The 15440-nt window shown below is 49.8% G+C and overlaps 1 protein-coding gene across 4 annotated transcripts in view; it reads right to left on the reverse strand.

The window, feature by feature from the left end:
- The window catches only part of Asap1 (ArfGAP with SH3 domain, ankyrin repeat and PH domain 1), a 299332-nt gene extending 289226 nt beyond the window's left edge, over window positions 1–10106 (reverse strand). For 3 of the 4 annotated variants that reach the window (XM_069991415.1, XM_069991412.1, XM_069991407.1), the window contains exon 1: window positions 10008–10106. The gene's annotated coding sequence lies outside the window, so the exon portion shown is untranslated. The remainder of the gene's footprint in view (window positions 1–10007) is intronic. The other variant, XM_069991409.1, reaches the window with a different exon arrangement.
- Window positions 10107–15440: the final 5334 nt, after the last annotated feature.

Raw genomic sequence — 15440 nt, forward strand, 5'->3', positions numbered from 1 at the left:
GCACATTCCCATCCCGGGGACTTTGGTCGGTTATTCTCAGGATATCTGAGCTTACAGACATCCTGCCCCCAGCCTTTCCACCAGGCTTTCTCTCAAGCCCTGAGATGACTTCTGTTCCATAACCCTAAATCCCCCAACACACATAGTCATGGCTTATCTTCACTGCTCTTCTATGGAGAGGACTGACAGCAATCCAAAATTATCAGCAGGTACATACCTTTCTCTTCTGCTCAACTGCACCCAGCCATGTACATTTTGCTATTTCCTCTTGGATTGTAAGTGCCTGGCACACAGCAGGGCACACAGTAAAAGCTTATGTAGTTGAAAACTCTTTATACTGAGTTGGCTCTTTCATGCTTCCTTTCTGATCATGCAAATGCAAACTCTTATGGCATTTCGGAACCCACTCACTTTTGTTTTATACCAATTATGTGCCAGCCACTCACTTAGCTACTTTCCTTATATAATTGTTTTATTTGACACCTTTAAAAAAAAACTGTGAGATTTTTTTTCACTATTTATAGAAGAGGAAACTAAAACTCAGGAAGGCTAAGAGAAAGGCTAAGGATAGACCCTACCAAGGTATGGGAGGAATTAGAACATGAGACTCAAATTCAGGTTGTTACTTTCAACACTGTAGGCTGGGAGCTCCAATCACCTTGTTCAAAATCATGCTACTACCCGGGCACCAGTGGCTCACGCCTGTAGTCCTAGCTACTCAGGTGGCTGAGATCTGGATCATGGTTCAAAGCCAGCCTGGGCAGGAACGTCCATAAGACTCTTATCTCAAAGCTGGGCACCAGTGGCTCAAACCTGTAATCCTAGCTACTCAGGAGGCTTTGATCTGAGGATCACGGTTCAAAGCCAGCTCGGGCAGAAAAGTCCATGAGACTCTTATCTCCAATTAACCACTAGAAAACCAGAAGAGGTGCTGTAGCTCAAGCAGTAGAGTGCTCGCCTTGAGCTGAAGAGCGCAGGAACAGCGCCCAAGCCCAGAGTTCAAGCCCCACGACAGACCAAAAAAAAAAAAAAAAAAAAAGGCTCTTATCTCCAATAAACCACCAGCAAACCAGAAGTGGTGCTGTGGCTCTAGTGGTAGAGTCCTAGTCTTGAGCTGAAGCGCTGAGGGACAACGCCCAGACCCAGAGTTCAAGCCCCATGGACATACAAAAAAAAACAAACAAACATGGTGCCACTTAGAAAGCCATTTGGCCTTGAAGGGAGATAAGCGGTACATACACATGGTACCACATTTACAGGGATATTATGGGCAATGAATGAGCTCATAAACAGGAAAGGCTTAGTTGATGTGCAATAAATATCGGCCACTGTTGTTGCCTCTGAGTCTAGCAGTTTCCCAGGGCATCCTTGTGACTGCTGGTCCACTGTACTCACCAAATCACATTAGACAAGGAAAAATAACTTGGCCGGAAGGACAGCTGTCCAGAGGATTAGCCTCACAGAACAGCAGGTCAAAGTTCACGAAGGCTATGAAGTGCCTACGCCCCACTGCCCAACAGTTCTCAGAGGCAGCTCACACTCATCTGTGGGCCTTGGGGAAATTACTAGAGAAAGAATGTCCCAAGATCCAGGAGCCAGTTGAGCACCCCAATGCCCAACTGCTAACTACACACCATAACACAGCCCCTAACTTGAGAGAACAAGCTCTGAGGATCCCAAAAGCTTGTAGTCTCTCCCTCAAAAGCGTAGGCCCATGGTGGCAGAGGTGAGGCAGGGAGAGTCCCCAAAGCCAAGTGCCCACTGGGGGGCTCCCTGTCCCTTTCCCCTCAGAAGATTCCCTTCCCCCACACCGACTGTCTCCTCATAGCCTGGCAGGGAGGATGAATCAGGACACCCCTTAGTCAGGTGATGGCTACATGACAGGCCAACATCAGTATCAATTCCTGGACCAGAACTCGGGACATCTGAGTTTCATTTCTGTGCTTAGTATGTCTTCTGGATCAGTATTTGTCTTCAACGATATGAATGTCCTTCCTCCTTCCGTCCCTCCATTCATTCCAAAACAGCTACTATCCTCTCTGCTAGGCATGATGCTAAACACTAGGAAACACCAGATGAACAAGGCCCTCTCACCTGCCAGCGCCTTTAGCAGCGTGGGGTACATGGCACGTGAACACAGACAGGCTCAGGATGTGCTTGCCACTGACTCCAATCTCTCAAATGCTGATGTTTTCACAGAGATTCCAGTTCATTTCCCCAAAAGGCAAGTTTTACATTTTTATGAGCATTCTTCAGTCTTCTCTTAAATAGATTCAGCTGGTTGGCTCCAACTTAGTTCCCCCCCTCCCCAAGTAAAGCAGAGCTAAGAGACCTCTTTACAAAGCCAGGAACCCATAGAGGTCAGTTTGTGAAACTAGCTAGAAAGTCTGAGCCTGCCTTGTTTAGGGTCAGGAGTGGGAGTAGGGGAGCCCCCACGCAACATGAAATTAAAACCCTGTCAACATGAGTAGAGCCCCTTGTATACCAAGGTTCTGGCCCAGAAGAGTGCTAGGCCCAGTAGCTCCCTTGCCCAGGACCTAGAAAACCTTTGGAGTTGGGGTTTGGAGCGGGGGAGTCTCTATAGAAGATACCTGCTACCCAGTACAGGTGGGACTCTCCTGAAACATGCACCCTCCTGTCCCTAAACCGCAAGACATCACAAGTGGAAGAAGTATGCACTTTAGAGCAAAGAAGGCAGAGCTGTGTGAATGTTCAACATCCATATGTTTAAACACAGTCTCAAGTATGGAAGAGAAATCTTAAGGAAAGAATGAGGCTGGGTGATAAAAGGCCAGGATGATCTGAGAAAGAACCAAAAAAGGTTTCTAGAAATAAAGTAGACAGTTACTAAAATTACAAAACTCCATGATGGGTTCATGGACAACTTATGCCAAGGCACCTGACTCTACCTCCCTGCTCAGCACCTACCATTGGTGAGGACTTAATGAAACTAATCTCTCTCCTCCAAGTCACTACCCCCCCTCAAGTTGATAGTCTCACAGGTGGGATAACTACATGGGCAAGTTCCTGCAAGACAGCTTGAACAATGGCCTACGTGAGTTAAATCAGTGAAGCTGCAGCAATCATGCCCAGGGCAGAGTAGAGGGAGTGGAGCCCATAATCCTCTGGTTCCCTATTCTGCAACAGTGCTGTGTTCACGGAGGTCACAGAGCTCAGGGGAGAACCATTAAGACTGGCAGGGGCCCCTTGGATCCACGAAAGGAGAAATAAGACCACAATGAAGCAGACACGCAATATTGTTCCACCTAGGCAGAGTGAGTGAGGCAGAAGAAGCTGTGACCAAAAATTCATGCTCAGCCTAGAAGAGGGAAGTGTGTACATTCTCCAAAAGGGAGTAGGCATCATCCTGCCACCTACAGACCGTCCACCCCTTGCCTGCTTCTGCAGAATTCCAACCACATGTGGGCGGAACACTGGCTGACCACTCTCTTCTATTCCAAACCACACTCCAGCTGGGGCTGCTTCAGGGAGGGACACACTCGCCAATTCTTCTGTCTCTCTGAGTCTGTGCACCTTCACACTTCCTGACATAGGGTGGAGGAAGAGGAAGCACCAGAGATACTGCAAGACTCCAAGAGGAGATCAGTTTGTGGCATTTCCAAAGGACAAAATTGGAAGGTGCTGGCAGAGAAATCCCAGGTGGCAAATGACTTTCTCTGCAGCTCATCCTCCTGGTGACCAGAAGAGTTTGTGTGGCTCTCCAAACCGTGTGTTTCCTGCAGTATTGTAGCACTGAGCCTGTTTTTTCTAATGAAACTTTAATTTTTTAAGTAGCTTTTTCCCCCTTCTGGTATGAGGGTTAGAATTCTTCTTGTTCAGCTTGATTCCTTGACTGGTACGCTACCACTTGAGTCATGCCTCCAGCCCAGCATTTTGCTAGTTATTCTTGGACATGTCATCTAGTGGGCTTCAAACCTAACTTCTCCAGATCTCAGCCTCCTGAGTAGCTAGTACTTCAAGTAAGAGCCAACTAGCACCAGACAGAATTCTAGTCTCATCTCCTCACAGCAACATGGAGTGGGTACACACTCATTGTGACCAATTCCCTCCCTTTCAAAGGATGCCACCACCTGGCCATGTGCCACCAGAAGGCCAGGCACACGGGGTTTCCCCTAAGGATTCAGATGGCTTTGTCTTGATCCATCCACGTACCCTCCCCTAGTTCTCTTGTGGCCAGTGATATTGGAACAGGGCTGGCTTAGGTTAGGGACAATAGTGGGGATTTGGAGCTAGGATTTAGCTTTACAAAGGGCACAACTTGTTGGCTTCCTGTTTGCTGATAAATGAACCCTGAGCAGCTTCCCATCCCTCTAACCACCCCCTGCCCATCCCTTCCTGGGAGAGGACGTGAGGGTAGCTGAGCTGGAGGAGGATTTTCATAGCCAGTAATTAATTTACTTATGAGGCAGGGTGAGAAGAGTTTAGTGTCCCCTGGTTGACAGTGAACCTCAAGCCTGCTGGCAGACTGTGCGGGGAATGAATCCTCAGCCTAATTCCCCACATGGACCTGACATGGAGAAGAAATCCATGGCCTGACCAGACATTCAAATGAAAGCATGCTGTATCATGAATGTTGTGGAAATGTCCTAACTTCCCCACCCGACTGGGTCAGGAGTCTCTCCCTAGCTCTTCCCTAGTATCTCCTTTATCAGCTCCCAAAGATGTCCACATTGGCATGCCCAGGATCTATAGATATGTAGTTATATAGCCTAAATTATATAGAGTTTTTAAAGGTGAAGAGGAAGCCAGAATGGAGAACCAAAAAATGGCAACCGAAGAGAAGACTAAGTAAGGCTGATTCTGCTGGCCTTGAGGACCACAGGCCCAGGCACGAAGGTGGCCTCTGAAAGCCTGCAAAGACACGGACATAGATTAGAACTTCTGGTGGGAATTCGGCCTTGATCACTCCTTGATGTTAAACTAAGGGGACCCATTTCCAGTCTGCAGAAACAGACAATGGTTAAGTCAGTGCTGTGTGAGACACGCACTTTGGGGCAATGTATCACTGGCATAATAGGAACAGTTACATACCATCTTTAAGCTCATCATAATAGAATACCTTTTTTTATTTACAGGCCCATGCTAACCTTTAATTGTTATTTATATGCCTATTGCTCAATAGATTGCATAATAATAATAGTAAAAGAATGGCTAACATATGTTGATCTTATACTCATTTACAGTTCTCTGTGGAAGGGCTGCACCAAAGTTTTCATAGGTGTAAGATACCAAAAAACAAAACAAACAAAAAAAAAAACACTATGATGAAGGACATTAGGCGCTCTGAGATGGGCACCCAAGGTATTTTCCAGGAGGTAAAGGAACAGGTTTGCTTTAAAAGAGGCATGAGAGTCAGCTGTGGAGAAAGGAAGAGAATCTCAGGCGAGGAGGAACATAAGCAGTTACTCAGAAAAATAACAGAGCAAGACACAGCTAGCCAGCACTTCAGTGACTCAGCTTCAGCTAAGAACGTCCATCCCCTAAATCTTGCCTCCCCAGCCTCACACCCCCAAACTGCCTCGAATCTTCATGGAGATGCACCTAGACATCTCAACCTTACCACGGCCAGTTCAAAGAGCTTAATTTTCTCCACAAACATATTCCTCTTCTAGGCTTCTCTCTCCCAAGATGACACCAACATCCCCAGAACTACTCAGCCAGAACCCTGGAGGGGAGAGGCGGTAGGTCATGCTCGAATTCTTCCCCGGCATCACTGGCAGGTAATTTCTTTCCAGATGGCTTCAGGTCTCCAAATGGCTTCAGTTCTAGCTCCAAGCTCGAACTAGAATCCACCTGCTTTTCCACCATCACCACCTCCACCTGGTCTAAACCATCACCAGCTTTCCTAGATTAGCAAGAAGGCCTCCTAAGTGGCCTTCCAGCATCTTCCTTGCTCCTATGATTCACTCTTCATGCCACAGTAAAACTAGTCTCTTAAAAATATCAATCAGTGGGCTGGGAAGTTGGCTCAGTGGTAGAGCACTTGCCTTGCATGCCAGAGGCCCTGGGTTCGATTCCTCAGCACCATATAAGCAAAAAGAAAAAAGCCGGAAGTGGTGCTGTGGCTCAAGTGGTAGAGTGCTAGCCTTGAGCTGAAGAGCTGAGGGACAGTGCCCAGGCCCACAGTTCAGGCCACACGACCGGACCCAAAAAAAAAAAAAAAATATATCAATCAGCCAGGCGCTGGTGGCTCATGCCTGTATACCTAGCTAATCAGGAGGCTGAGATCTGACAATTGTGGTTCAAAGCTAGCACAGGCAGAAAAGTTTCTGAGGGTCTTATCTCCAATAAGCCACTCAGAAAACAGGAAGTGGTACTGTGGCTCAAGTGGTAGGCAGAGTGCTTGCCTTGAGCTGAAATGCTGAGAGACAGCGTCCAGGCCCAGAATTCAAGCCCCACAACCGACAACAACAACAACAACAACAACAACAAAAGTCAACCACCCAGGCACAAGTGGCTTCCTCCAGGAATCCTAGCTACTCAGGAGACTGAGAGCTGAGGATTATAGTCCAAAACCAACCCTGAGCAGGAAAGTCCCTGAATCTCTTATCTCCACTTAACAACCAAAAAGCCAGAAGTGGAGCTATGGCTCCAAGTGGTAGAGCACCAGCCTTGAGGCTCTAAGTTCGAGCTTTAGGCCTGGCACAATTTAATAAAATTAAAGAAGTAAATCAGGAGCTAGGCACTGGTGGCTCATACCTATAGGCCTGGAAGTTACAGAAGGCTGAGATCTGAGGCTCACAGTCTGAAGACAGTCCAGGCAGATAAATTTGAGAGTCCTATCTCTAGTTAATCAGCAAAAAACTAGTAGTGACATGTAGGTCTACTGGCAGAGCACCAGCCTTGAACAACAACAAAAGCCAAAAGTATAGGACCCTGAGTTCAAGCCTCAGTACCTGCACATGCATGCACGTGCACACACACACACAAACCACAACCACAACAACAACACACACCAAAAAAGCTCAATCAGATCCTACTGCTGTGTGAACTGATCCATGTTTCCTTTGTACTTGGCATGGGGGAATTCACAGCTAAGTGATCTGGGCTCTGACATACTCACCAGCTTCATCTTATCCCAATGCCCTACTGTTCTCCTGTCGTTCTCCACCCCTGGAACACTTAGAATTCTCCTGTGCAAGGACTTTGCACATTCCCATCCCTCTTCTTTGAAGGCCTCCTCCCCCTCCTTCTCTGCCTGCCTCATTCTTCTTTCTCAGGTCAGTCTTTTGCAGGCCGTCTTACAAACCAACATTGTCCCTGTATCCTCCTCTTTGGTCTCTGGTTGCTTTCCTTGATAGGATCAATCATCACAATCTTTTGCTAGAAAAAAAGTTTCCAACTTCTTCACTGCTCCTGGTCTCCCCCAGTGGAAGGCAAGCTCCAGGAGGGCGGGGCTAATCTCAGTTTGCTTATAGCTGTGTCCTGGGGACATCATAAAGTAGGTGCCCAATACAGGCATAAAGTAGGTGCCCAATACAGGGTTGCTATGTTGACTAATTAAATGAAAAAGCATGAGACTGACACTGAAGGATGAGGCCTGGAAAACAGGGTCCTATTTATCTACACCTGACTGGCAGAGCCACTTAGCAAATATTTACTGAATGCAGGAAAGAGTGACTCAGCTCTAGATGAATCTGAGAAGTGCTGTCCTCTCTGGGCAAATCTCCCAAAGGTGTTCCTTCTCCTTGGAGACTTCTAAGGCATACGATAAGTGATCGATAAGTGCAAGCTGTCACCATTACCATTGCTTATACAGGGAATCTTTCACACACACACACACACACAGAAAAGACCTTTCATGACCATGGCAGACACAGCAGTGAGAAAGAAAAGGAGAGACGGAAGGGACTGTGAGAAAGGAGGGAAAGTTCCAGGAAATGTGGGTTCCTTCTCTTCTTCCCTCTACTCTGCAGCCACCTGGGCACCGCTTAGAGAGACCATCTGGGGGGAAGGTCTTCACAGAGCAGGCTTTGTTCCAAGGCATGCATTCATCTCAGGGCCTGCAGGCCCCACATTGGTTTTGAAAATCTGGCTTGCTGTGGTTTGGAAGGACTGGGGAGGTGTAGAGAATTTCAATTTCCTTCACCAAATGGCAAACTTGTAAAAAGAAAAAACCAAAGAAAGAAACCTTTCTAACATGATCACATACAAATGAAAAACCAGCCACTCAGAACCCTCATGAGGAGAAAAATAGGTGGGGAGAGACATAAAAAGTAAGTCTATGAGCTGGGCACGGGTGGCTCACGCCTGTAATCCTAGCTACTCAGGAGGCTGGGATCTGAGGATCATGGTTCAAAGCCAGCCCGGGCAGGAAAGTCTGTGAAACTCTTATCTCCAATAGACCACCAGGAAACCAGAAGTGGCACTGTGGCTCAATTGGTAGAGTGCTAGCCTTGAGCTGAAGAGCTGAGGGACAGCGCTCAGGCCCAGAGTTCAAGCCCATGACCGACAAAAAAAAAAAAAATAAAGTAAGTCTATAAAATATGATGTGCTGAGATGCTGCTCTTTTCTGGACTTTGGAAGATGCTAGTCCCACCCCCCCAAAAAGGGGGGAGGGTGTGGAGAAAAGTAATTCTCTACATGATAAACTATCCATTTAATATTTCAAGCCCATTTGGTAGGTGAATCCCAAATGGATCTGGGAGCTAAACAGGGGAAACAGCAAAGTAATTTTTTGCACTTCCCATCTGAAAATACAGACGTTTGAGATAAGTGCACATCTCAAACTTAAGAGTACTCATAGATAAGGTGAGGAGACAAGGCCCTGAAGTGGGGAAGGTTACAATGGGAGAAGACAAATTTCCAATTCCCGCTTCATGGCTGGTAAACCATTAGCTCACACAGTCCAAGGCGCAGTGGCGGGAAACTACTCACAGCCAAGTCCTGTCACCCCTTGAACCTCATCTATGTAATAAGTAGGGGGACGATTCCAGGGTGCCTGAGCCTTCCTAATGCTATCCAATGGTCTTCCAATTGCCAGCCAGAAGAGCCCTGAGCAGGGAAGGCTGCCACCGAGATCAAACCCGGCCTAAAACCTGAATGGGGTGTGTTTCACAATCGCAAGGCTTTACTCAGCAGTCGGTGGCCGGCTCTCATCCCAGAATCGATTCTGCCAAGACAACCTGACCGAGTGGCTGGAAAGAAAGAAGTGGGAGAGAGTGGTTGGCCGGGTTAGAGGTAAAGCGGAGGTCGAGTTAACCACGTCTGGAGTAACCGCGTGAGGAGCGCCAGGGCGCGGGCTCCGGGGCTCCGGGGCTCCAGGGCTGCATTAAACCACAGAAAACCGGGCCCGGGAGACTTTGCTTCTTTGCCTTTGAAAACTTCCTGTTGCTCTCGGAACACGCAGCGGGCCCACAGCCCCCTTCCCTGGTCCCGGGTGGGAATCGCCCCTCGGAAAGCCAGCGGTCTGGGGCCTGCCTGGCGGCGCCACGTCCAGGCCGGGGCGGCGGGGAACTTTCCGCGGCCCCCGCCACAGAGACAATGCCGCGGCCGGCGCCCGCGCCTCCGCGCCGGGAGGGCGCCCGTCGGGCTGTCCCTGCCTGCCCGCGCGGGGGGCGCCCGTCTCCGGTCCTCGCGGTCCCCCGGGCGGAGGGCGCCAGGCGCGCTCTCTCCCCGCTGCCCACCGCCCCCCGGGAGGAGGGACGGCGGGGAATCCGCGCCACCCCGGGCGCCCTCGCCCCCCGCCCCCCGCCCCTGGGAGCCTCCGCAGAGCCGGGGCCCGAGCCAGCCTCCGGCGCCTATGCGGATCGCATGGGGGGGGGGGGCTGCAGAGCCGCCCCCACCCCCTGAGGCGGCCTCTCCAAACCCGGGCGCACGCCCCGCGCGCTCCGAGACCCCCGCGCCAGCGTGCCCCCCCCCCCAGCCTCCGGCAGCCGGCGGACAACGACGCCCATCCCGGTGCCCCGTCCACCACCTCTCCGCACGGCGGTGGAGGGGGCCGGGCAGGGGGGCGCCAACCCAACAAGGGTCGCCCCGCAACTCACCGGGACCGGGCGGGCCGCTGGGCATTATTCCATCGCGGGCCCGGCGGCGGCGATCTGGGGTCGGGAAGCGAAAGGCGGCTGGCTGGAGCGGCCGGCTAGGCGGGAGGCGCGGGCCGGGTGCCCGAGCGCAGAGTGGCGGCGGCCCGCGCGGCACGGCGAGGCGAGGCCGGGCGCGGCCGGGCGCGGGCGCGGGAGCCGAGCGGAGCGGAGCGCGGCGCAGGAAGGGGCGGGCGACCATGTGCCGCCGAGGGGAGGAGGCCGGCGACGCGGGCGGCTCGCACACACGATCGCGCTCGCTGGTGGACGGGCGCGGGCTGCAGGAAATCCAAACACTTCGACAGGAAATCGGGATCCTGACTAAGCACTCCCGGCCGGCGGCCACCCCGCGCCGGGGGCTTCCCGACGCGCTTAACCCTTGTCCCGCCGGCGCGCTGGCAGAGGGGGGCGGCGAGGGGGTGGGGCGAGCGGGGTCTTCTGCCCCCCGAGCTGGGGTCCGCGCTCCCGCCAGCCTCGCTCCTCCTCGCCCGGTGGTGGGAGAGTGGGATCAGCTTCACAGAAACCTTGGCCTTGGGGGGGGGCGGGGGTCAGCTCGGCCTCTCTCCAGTCCTGCGGAGGATGGACTTGCGAATCGCCATCTCCTGGTGTCTCTGTTTTTATTTTTATTTTTTTTAAAGACATTTCCCAGTCCCGGTTCCGCTGCTTCCTTTGCGGGGAGTTCCTCGTTTTCCTTTTTTCTTGAACAGACATAGTAAAGGTAAGTAAGCAAGGCACTGTGAGCGTGCCCCTGGACCGGGCTGGGTTGGAAGAGCCTGGTTCTGCTAGTGATACCTTAAGGAAATCGCGATAACCTTTCCTGAGCCTCAGTTTCTCAAATAAGAAGTGAATGTTCACAGTGCCTTCCTAAGTTTGATTTGGAAACCGAATGTTTTGACAGGGACCAGCAGGTTGGAAAGGCTCTGATGAATGATAGCACTCCGTATCTTCACTGCTGCCACGCACAGACACCAAGAAAGGAGGAATTGCACTGTGGCATGTGTGTGGTGCCAGTCTGAGCCTGCTTGCCCACCGAGCCGGGGACAGTGGTCTTCCCTTAGTGATTTTCCTTCTAACCTGTGAGTGCTTCATGTTTCCCCCCTTTATAGCGTTTCAAAACTGCTCTCTGCAAGGTTTGTGGCTGTGGCTGACTCCCATCCGGCAGCGTCTGAAACTCACCAAAGCCGCACAAAAGTTGGGATTTGATTTTGTTCTCAACTTGGAGGTCGAGATTCGGGGGGGGGCGGTGGAAGGTGTTAATAAGTCTTGAGATGCTTCACAAAGTTTAGGAGAACCAGCCGGTCTCTGCCAATGGGACTCATTCATTGTGGTTTCCCAAGGAAATGCCACCTTTGGGGGTTTTCTACCTGATGGATGCAGTTTTGTGGTTTTGCAGTGTTTCAGAGTCCTCTGAAACTCGGACTTTGAAGAAGGAACGAGGCTGGGAATGAGTAAAAACCCAACTCTTTGTTCTGAGAACTGAAACTTGGGCACCATCTCTACTTCTCCAAAGGAAAGAATACCCTTAGCGTTGGACAGGATTTGTCACTTTTCTGTAACTCTTTTTCAGTGGACAGGACCACCAGTGGGTAAGACCATCTCTACACTAGGCAGGAGGAGTCCAGAGCCCGCCACAGGCCCTTTGCAAGCTGCTGTCCCCTTTGGACATATGTCTACATGACAATTTTTGGCCAGCAATTCATAGCCTGGAAGAGAATTCCTCAAAGGAGCTTTCTCCGACCATTTGATCTACTTGCCTGGGGACCCATAATCCTACCACCACCTCTTCCACACATCACACACCCAGTTTCATTGCTTCTTACCCCTATTAGTTTATTTATCTGGCTGCCTAATTAATTGTCTCCCCTAGAGGAAGTTGCATTGAAGCTCAATTTTTGGCTGTCTTCTTTTCTTCTGTGTCCCAGTGCCAAGACCCTCCACAAAGATGTCAAATGAATGAACGAATGAATGAATGAATGAGGCAGAGACCAGACTTACAGATTCAATTCCCACAGAAGCAGGGCAATTCATTTGGCTCCTTAGCTCCCTGCATCTTTCATAATATAATGGAGGAATTGCCAGCCAGCTCTGCTAATGGTTCTGGGAAGTTAAAACTCTTAAGTAATTAAGACTGTCAGACAGGCTAACCAGTCTCATTGGTACAACCCCAGTTAATTATTCCCTCCTTGTGCCTCCCCAGAATTTCTTTCTGTTCACTAAAGACCTTACCTGTCACATTCTGTGCTCATGAGGAACGTACTTTCCTAAGTCAGATGGCAGAGTCGTGGCAGTTGAGGGAAGGACAGTGGCCACATTCACTGACCACTTCTTTGAGCCAGACCCTGAAAGCAAGGTGAATCTGGATCCCTTTAACATTAGTCAAGTACTTGAGCACTATATCTGCAAAGATTAAAAATAAATATTATCAGCCATGTACTGGTGGCTTATGTCTGCATCCCAGCTACTAAGGAGGCTGAGATCTGAGAATTGAGGTTTGAAGTCAGCACTGACTGGAAAGTCTGTGAGACTCGTTATTTCCAGTTAATTACCAAAAGCCAGAAGTGGAGTTGTGGCTCCAGTGGTAGAACGCCAGCCTTGAATGAAAAAGCTAAGAGACAGTGCCCATGCCTTGAGTTCCAGACCCAGTATAAGCGCACATGCTTGTATACATACATAATAACTATTCTCCCAAGAAAGACAGATCAACATGACTTACATAACTATAACCCCTCTGTATATCTCCTTTATAATAACAATAGTAAATAAATAAAATGTTTAAGTAAAAAAAAGAAAAGAAAAAGACAGACCAAAGCTTCCATTTAGAAAGCAGAGAGGTAAGGATATGGTTGTCCAGGATATCCATGGAGCTGGTGGGTTGGAAGTAAGGAAGAGGTGAGAAACACTTTCAGAAGTGGGCAGGTATACTTGCAACAAAGAGGTGGGAGCCATCTAGATTAATGATGGCCCAGGTGTGCTAAGCAGAGAACAAACGTGCTTGGGTGATGTTGACTTCTTGTCGCTTGAGCTCAACTGTGAGTTTACCTGTAGCTTGATTCTGGTGTCTTCGGTCCTCCTGAAACATGAGCAGTCCTGCCCTCTGTCTGGGGTTTCCTCTAGGACTGTGGGATCTTGCCCAGTCTGGAAGTGTCCAGAAGCCCTTAAGTAAGCCTCTGCCATTCCATGGATAAATTCCTCAGCTTCCTAGTCCCTAATGGGGAACACTCATAAAGTGCTCTAACTCAGTTCCTTAAAAAATACCCAATGGGATTAAACCCAATTGTTTCCTCCAAATTATCTTCTCATTAACTTGTTCTTTCCTCTCCACCCTCCCCTGCCTTGTTTTCTCAGCCTTTCCTTTGTTGTTGCTGGGACTGTCTCCCAGTTAGAGTAACCACACCCCACTCTTGGTCCCCAGGGTAGCTTCCAGAGAAACTCAGTTCAGAGTAGCATTCATCCTCTATTGACAGATACCGGCTGGACACTCCCTCTTCTACTTGTGCCAAGGCTGGGTGAATGTGCACATTTGGCTATAAGGTTTCAGCATGATCTGAAGAACTAGGGCTGGCCCAGAGTGGAAAAAAGCTTTCGTACCATCTTCCAGCCGGGGAAAGTGAGGCACAGGAGTATTGAGTAACTTGCCCAGAGCTAAATGTTTAGGAATACAACTGTAGAATCTGGACTCTCTGAAACCGGCCATGCCTTTGCTGGTGACTGAAGATCAGGTTACAGGCTGCAGCTGAATTCATCCTTTAGGGGATGGGAAGAGAGAGGTGGGAAGACTATACAGGTCAAGGAAAGAAATTACAAATGTCACAGAAAAATGCCATCCAGGAAGGGCTGGAGAGCAAGAGTTGCTTGCATTTGCCAGCTACAAGGCTGGTAACTTTTACCAGAGCTGTGTGGATGGGATGTGGAGCCATGGGATCGGAAGCCAGATTGTGGTGGGTTGAGGCGTGAGTGGGAGACAGCAAGCGTAGACAACTCTTTTCAGAAATATGGCTGTCTAGCAAGTGGGAGGCAAGGGTGGAGGGTGCTCTCAAGATGGCAGGTGTGCCAGGACCTGTGGGTGGTGGGAGGGTCCCGGGGAAGTGGGAGGCATTTCTGAGGCAGGGTTGGGCTCAGAGAAGGAGCAAGTCAGGAAAGTGAGAAGAGCAAGCAGTGGAGGGGAAAGGCAAAAGGGAAGGTAAAGCTGTAAGTTTCACCATGAGTTTATCTTGGATTGGTAGACCAGGAGGTAGGAGGGTTCTTAAAATCCTTCTAGTTTAATTCCTCCTGAAATTCATGCTTCAGACAATCAAATATGGATGACTCTGAAGTGACTTCAGCTTGATGACCAGCAAAAAGATGCTTTGAGACACTATAATGACCCATGTAGGTTAGTAAAGCAGCTTGGTCTAGGTGACACTGAGCAGAGTTGGGGAGGGTAGCACAGTGCAGTGGTTGATGGGAGACAGAAGGGCAATGGTCCTCCCAGGAGGAGGAGGAGGAGGAGGAGGAGGAGGGTGGTATTTTTAACCATGATGAAGCGCCAGGAGGAGAAGGTTCTGTGGAGAAGATAACGAGTTCCTATTTGTGCTTGGTGCAGGGAAGGCAGTGTGGAGGAAGGGAGGACTCTGTGGCGCTGAGGTGGGAAGCAGTCTTGAGGGTGGAGAGGTGGGGAGTCGGTGCCTTAAAAAAGCAGCACTTCCAAGTTTCTATCTTACTTCACACTGACCTCTTCAATGCTGGGTTTCTCATCCTTGACACTGTTGGCTCGTTGGACCAGTGCATCCCTGTTCTAGGGGTTTCTTGAGCATTGCATGAAGCTTGACAGCGTCCTGGCCTCTCGTCACAGAATGCCATAGGATCCCTGCAGTTTGGGACAAGCCAAAATGTAGACATTGCACAATGTCCCTGGCAGCAAAATTGCCTCCAGTCGAGAAGCACAGCTCTATCATCATCTTTTCCTCAGAACACTTCAGAGTTGTGGATTCAAAGGTGAACCTGTGAGCAGAGTTTGGATTGCATGCCTGCAATCCAAGCACTCAGCAGGCTGAGACATGAGGATTGGGAATTTGAGACCAGCTTGGTGTATGTCTGCAATCCAAGCACTCAACAGGCTGCGACATGGGAATTTGAGGCCAGCTTGCTACATAACAAGACCCTGGTCTTTTTGTACCAGTACAAGGGCTTGAACTCAGGGCTTTGTGCTGTGCTCTCACTTAGCTTTGTTTCACTCAAGGTTCATACTCTACCACTTGAGCCACACCTTGACTTTCAGCATTTTGCTACTTAGAGATAAGAGTCTCCAACTTTTCTGCCTGGGCTGGCTTTGAGCCTTGATCTTCAGAGGTCAGTTAGGATTATAGGTCTAAGCTACCAGTGTGTGACTAAGAATGTGTCTTAATATAGACAACCATA

The sequence above is a fragment of the Dipodomys merriami genome, unplaced genomic scaffold (genome assembly GCF_024711535.1).
Source record: "Dipodomys merriami isolate MVZ:Mamm:240054 unplaced genomic scaffold, mDipMer1.0.p SCAF_4, whole genome shotgun sequence".
NCBI classification, from domain to species: Eukaryota; Metazoa; Chordata; class Mammalia; order Rodentia; family Heteromyidae; genus Dipodomys; species Dipodomys merriami.